Consider the following 6,288-nt stretch of genomic DNA (forward strand, 5'->3'; position numbering starts at 1 on the left):
TAGGTGACTGATTTGGGTCACAGTTTTAGGAAGCATGGTACTTTCAGGTAGCCCATTAACTATTTCTGTGCAGGACCAGGCCATTAGTGAACAGTCAGAGCTACTGTATAAGGACAAGCCACTTGGAAACCTTTCAGGTTAGTGAATTAAAAGCTGGAGTGATCTGAGGCGATTTCAGCAGCCTGATCAATCCAGGTTCACATCTAAGGAAAAAAGCACACCTCACCACTGACTTTATCTGCTGCTTCCCAACACATGAAGAATTTACACCTGGGCTAAGTCCCAATGAATCAGACTTCCACCTCCACTTAATATCTTACATGCAAGTTACACTCAGTAGGTACACGATAAAAGATGCTGAAGCTCCTATATGCTCAAAACCCCCTTAAAAGTCCACGCACATAAACCTAGAGTGGGTTTTCTGGTGTGTAAGGCATGGAGAAAGGTCCCCAGGGCAGCATGCTGAGTCCCTAAATATCAATTCACAAGAAATCCCCCAAGGATACATTAATTCTGACTTCTGATTTTCACTGGGTTGGCCATTCATTATGTTGACATCCAGCTTGGATACAAGCGTTGGTGTCAGACTGGTCCTTCAGCTCATCCCTTGACCCATGCCAGATTGGTACTAAGAATAAACTTGGTTCTTATCCCTGTTCCCAACACAGCTCCACACGAATCAGCCTCTGAGAGGTTGAACAAACAGAGCTGTTGGGACAACCACCTTCATTGGGAAAGCAAGGAAAGAAAATTCCTTCTCAGGCTCAATTAGCAAGCATTTTAAGGCTTTCTGCCCATCACTTTATAAGTAACATACTGTTATGATCTGTCAATCATATCAATGTTCTAATGCTATTTTAAAGGCTTTTTTTTTTAACATTCTATCCATTTATGTGCCTATGTTTTTCTCTAACTAGGGTCACACACCTCATGCATCAAGCTTTTTTAGTGCATGACGCTGCATATGATACCCAATGAATTCAAAAGACAGGTCACAAGTGGAAGATGGATCAGCTCAAACCAGTTCAGAATTGCACTAGGCTAGTAATTTTCTTCTGTTGGTTATTTTATTGCTGCAGTTTTAACGTTGCTTGAATGCACACTTCTAATGCATTAATTGCTAAGAACAACTCTGTAAGGGACTCTAGTTACCATCATATCTTTCAAGTCAATCATTAGTGAATATGCTCTGGCACACATTTGCAGCTGTACTCTTCAGCAACTGTTCTTGATATGGAAAAAAAATCCCAAGTATATCTGAAAAAAAAATCACTTTGCATTTCAAGCTAGGAAATCTCTGTACGTTCCATCTGACTTATGGATTGTGAAAAGCTACCGTAGTGAAAAACAAATCGTTGGATACACATCACATCGAAGGTTTATATGATATATCACTCAGCATGGAGCCTGGTTTGATTTACTTTGCACCCAAGCAAAAGAAACTGAAACGAAAATAGTGCTTTTCCCTTCCTTGTATTATTCCCTGCAATATTCTGCCATCCTTCGCAAGGTAAAGCATGTCATGAAGTCACTGTTGGTTTGCATTCAATAACTGATGGCAGGATAAAGCCTTACTGTCTAGGTGGATGGTACGTGGCAGCACAGGTAGAACTAAATGTCTCATTTCTCAGTTCATACCCGATTCAGAGAGAATCGTGGATCTTCCTGTCTTGCAGAAGAGACCAGGAAGCTAAGGGTGGGAATAGTCTCTCCCTGTGCACTAACCCCTGCTCTGGTTTAGACACCAAGAACCTGCTGTGATTCATTTGGGAGTTTAACAAGGTCTACAATACTAGGCAAATTACTCACTGCCTGACATTTGGGAGCTTATAAAATGTTAGAGAATATTTTAAATTATGCAAATGAATATTTTCATACAGCATATTTGGCTGTATTCCTGGCCTGTATTATTTTCCTGGCTTGGATACCTTCCTCTCCAGCAGATACTCAGGCCTTAAAAGGGGTTGGCTTGTATTTTATTCTATTTATTCTTCTGCCATCTATTATTCTAAAGAGATGTAATGGATCAGCCCAGATATGTTTCATGTTGTGAGAGAAGGGAAGGAAATAGCCTGAAAATCATGTACAGTTCAACACTGAACTGATATTTGTGGAGATGAAAACTTACTCCACAGCATTTTTACATTGTGATTTGGACTCTGTGGAGTAACAATCAGCTTCGAAAATCTCATCCTGACACTGTTTTCAAAGTCAAATAAGGAGCATCAATGAGAACACACCACCCCCCAAGTGGCTCCCCTCCAGCTTCATAACCCCAATTTATTTTTGACATTGCACCATAAGACTGAAATGATTAATCTATAATAGATTATCTCCCAAATCTGCTCCAGAAGAACAGTGGATATGATTTGCACAGGATTTGGCACACTGGCAATCACATGTCATGGCAAAGGGTTTAATAAACACTGTACAACAGAAAAACAAAATGAGGAGAAGCTTGGGCTATTGGAGAGGGACTTTCACACAGTGCAGAACCCCCCACCTTCCAAGAGTCACATTAACCACTGACCACTTGACTTACCAATAATATTTGAGCAAATAATTTCCATCAGCTTTCCAGAAGAACTTCTCCAAGCTTAGATGTTCATCACTACCTGCCTTGAGCTTGCATTTCAGAAGTGCTAAGTACCTATAAAATAGAAATAGAGGCGTTTACCCCACCTTTGCATTTGCCCTGTGGGTCACAGGATGTGTGTTACAGAAGTGCAAAGTGTAGTTATTTGTGAGAAGTGTTGAATGCCTGGGGGAAACACAGCAGCTGGATGGCTACACCATGTACTTGCGCTGAGTGCTCAGCTTAATTTTCAGAGGGTAAAGGATGTTTGTGTGGAACGTGATGCATAATTTTCTTTACTGTGAAACATTTACCATGGATAAATTTCAGCCTATTGAATCCAGTTAAAAAGGGCAAGAATATTTTTTTCTGGGACACGAGTATATCATATCAAACTTAGAAGCTAAAAGCTATCAAAACGAAACTAGAGTAATGTCTATATTGACAGACAGCATTTTCTAGAGACACATGAAACATATTTGCCAGTTAAAAAACCTTATTGCCCTTTTCTCTCATTTTAAAAAAGACTTAGGAACACTAGGAACTTGAGAAGAAAATCTGTCTCACCTGTCTGACCTTGGCCAAAAGTTGAAGAGCAGTCATCCACCTGAGAGCAGGACACTGCAAATGGATGGCAGAGTAAAGCATAGTTGTACTGTGTTATTGCCATTCAATGACACCTTCCTGCTGCTAAATCTCCAATTCTCTTTTTGCAGCATCTCACTATTTACTAAGTAGTCTGAGATAAATATGGTGCTCTAACCTCTATTTCCGCTATCTTCAGGGAGATTTACCTGCCAGTCCAAGCTGTCCTTTCTGGCATCAGAAGTTGAACAAAGTTCTCCTTGTAGTAATGGAGTTTATTAGTCTGCAATGCCCCTTCCCTTGACCTGTTGGGACTTCTCTTTTGCTAGCACTTCTGTCAGTCCTTGGCCTTCTTTGTGGGGCCAGTGAAGGTCTCAGTCTTCAGACACTTAGGCCAGAACCAACACTAATAATTCATTTGGCGTGCACCATCAAGCAGCAGTTGTCTTTAAATTAATGACCCAAGGCAAAGGTGCAGGTCAATGATATCTCTCATGGAAGTACAGAAGGATGGCAGCAGTCTCTAAGACAAAACCCCACAGATGGGCAGCAGGCTAGAAGGTCTCTGAAATGGCTTTGGGGTCAGGGAACTGCCTCATGAGCCAGCACTGTTGATGGACAGCTGTAACATCAAGATGCTGGGATGCTGTTATCTCTACAGCCCATCAAAAGAACATGTTAACAGTTTCATATTAGCTATTTTTTTGTCCCACATGTGAACTTTCTTTAGTTTTGTGTCTGTGTGTATGTGGGGGGTAGTGATGGCAAGTTTTCCCCTTTTATCTAACAGCCTAACAGACTGGAGCTTGCTTGGGTAGTTCTGACATGGGCCACCTTCTGTAGCAATATACACCATAGCAATACACAACACAAGAAAGTAAAGAAACTTTGGAAAGGGTGATGCCACAAATCCTGGGAAGTTTGAATTTAAATCCCTCTCTGTACCTCTATTCAGGCCATGCTGCTCCTAGAGACATCAGAAAATGGGTCATCTGTTCATGCTCATCCAAGGCCCAAGAACAGGTTCCACTTCTTTCTGCTGGGCCACCCAGAGGGGAAGCAAGTTATGCACTGAGATTTTTGACTTGGTTGGCAGCAGACAGCATTAACAGCTAAAATTTAGAGGAGAAAAAGTTTGCCTGCCAAGCTACTTGAAACTTTTTCGTGATTGATACAAATGGTTCACCTTGAATCCTATTTCTTTCCTGGCCATTTTATGGGCATTGCCACGTGTATTTTCTAAACCTCCACCTTTAGGCACTCCTGACCACAAGCTGAGGTTTCAACTGCAGACTAGGGATGGTAGGGTACCCAGTGGCAGTGATCGCCATGGAGCTCAAATTTACTAAATGGGGTTTCACTTCTACAGTGGGAAGTATCATGGGTCTTACCATCACAGAGAGCTGAAGGCATCTGCCTCAAAACAGGAGTCAGGGCAGGTCTAGATTGTAGGTCTGGCTCAATAAGTGGAGGGCAGCAGGGCTTCACTCCTGGCTGTGCAAAGCTCTGAAATAATTTCCTGCCTCATGCTTTCCTTCCCATCCGTGGCACCTCAGAAGACCTGTTGTGCTTACAAGATGGTTAACTCCTCTCATGCTCTGAGGTCATACAAATGCCAGGAAAATGCAAACCCACACAAGTAGACATGAAAAGCCAGCATGCAAACCCTGGTCCCAGTTGGTCTGAGAGCCCATCCTCTCTACCACTGCTGCTTCAGGGTCAGGACCAGAGGCAAGTGACAATGCCAGTTGCCTTCTGTAACCGACTGCCCTGAGCCTGTGAGTCCATGGCAGTATGGTGTAAAGAAGGATGGTCCGTTTTACAGAGGCAGTCTGAGATCATCTGTGTCTTTCCAGACTCCATGCTTTTTTTTCTGCTTCCCCACCCTTTTCTTTTTGTGAAAGCCAGTAATCACAGGATAAAGTATTTAGATGAACCATAATTTACTACCATGAACTCCTCTTGGCTGTGTAATTCCAAAGGTAACAACCATAGATGCTGAGATGGTTGCGCTTTGGACAAAACAAACACTCTAACGGCAATAACAGGATGTAGCTGTAATAAACCTGTCAAAGTTCATAAACAAACACTCATCCATTTAATCACTACTTATTAATCCAATTCCGATCTTCAGTTACTCAAAATAAGCTGTTTAAAAAAGAGTGAGATTTGTTAGTCTAAAACAATGTTAAAACATGTGTCCAAAAGTAATGCATTGGTTTACTGTGGAACAATCCATCTGTTATTACAAGAAAAATTAGGACAGGAAAAATAAACCTTATCCCATGAAATCAGCCATATGAGTGAAGAATCCTTTTGAAACTTACCCCCCCCCCGAAACCCCAACCTGTGTGCCAAAGGAGGCAGACAAGCCTTAATGAGCAGGAGTGCAGCCTTCAGCATATTCCTGCCCTGTAAAGCAGCAGAATTACAAAATGGATGGGCATGGAAGAAATTACAGATTTGCTACAGATATCTGCTGCTTAGTGCCTAAAAATTTAGTTTAAGGGGCCTCTCAATTTGCGTATGGAAATTAGTCAACAGCAGACACAGTTCTGACCTGCTTGAAGATTTTTAGCATCATCTCAACTCTTCCAGAAATTAAAACATTTCCAAGCTAATCATTTTGCATTCTTAGATTTTAGTTGGTTTGGTGGTTGCTTTATTTTTAATCAAAACTGTATATATTTAAAATTCGTCAAACAGCTGGACAAGGCAGTGTTAAAAATCCAACTGCACTAATTACTAGCTGAGCAGCATAAAAACCTCTGAATAAATGTCAGTCTAGGAGATAAGCTCTTATCTTAATCTAATGACTCCACAGACTTAATTTGTCAGGCCAGCCTAGTTGATGAAAAACAGGTTTCTATTCTCCAGTGTTAGCAGCCACATCTTTCCAAATCTTTGAAGTTGGATAGTAATACCATCAGTGTCATCCTGCAAAAATCTTGTGACCAAGCCAACTTCATTCCTATTGTCCTGTTACACTAATTAAAGTTGTTTTACCCCCATTGGTCTGCAATAGGTGAAAATGGCCCCAATTTATTTTTAGATTCCTTACATTCTCGGATAGTAATTCTTGCTTCCCCCCCCCCACTAACAACAATGTGTTAATATTTGGAGCACTC

The 6,288-nt window shown here is 41.3% G+C and overlaps 1 long non-coding RNA gene across 1 annotated transcript in view; it reads right to left on the reverse strand.

Annotated features, from left to right (window-relative positions):
- LOC311193406 overlaps window positions 1-2,590 on the reverse strand; it is an 8,488-nt gene extending 5,898 nt beyond the window's left edge. Inside the window, exon 1 of the long non-coding RNA XR_014617391.1 lies at window positions 2,543-2,590. This is a non-coding gene — a long non-coding RNA (uncharacterized lncRNA). The remainder of the gene's footprint in view (window positions 1-2,542) is intronic.
- Window positions 2,591-6,288: the final 3,698 nt, after the last annotated feature.

The sequence above is a fragment of the Gallinula chloropus genome (genome assembly GCF_964237585.1).
Source record: "Gallinula chloropus genome assembly, chromosome: 6".
In the NCBI taxonomy this organism is placed as follows: Eukaryota; Metazoa; Chordata; class Aves; order Gruiformes; family Rallidae; genus Gallinula; species Gallinula chloropus.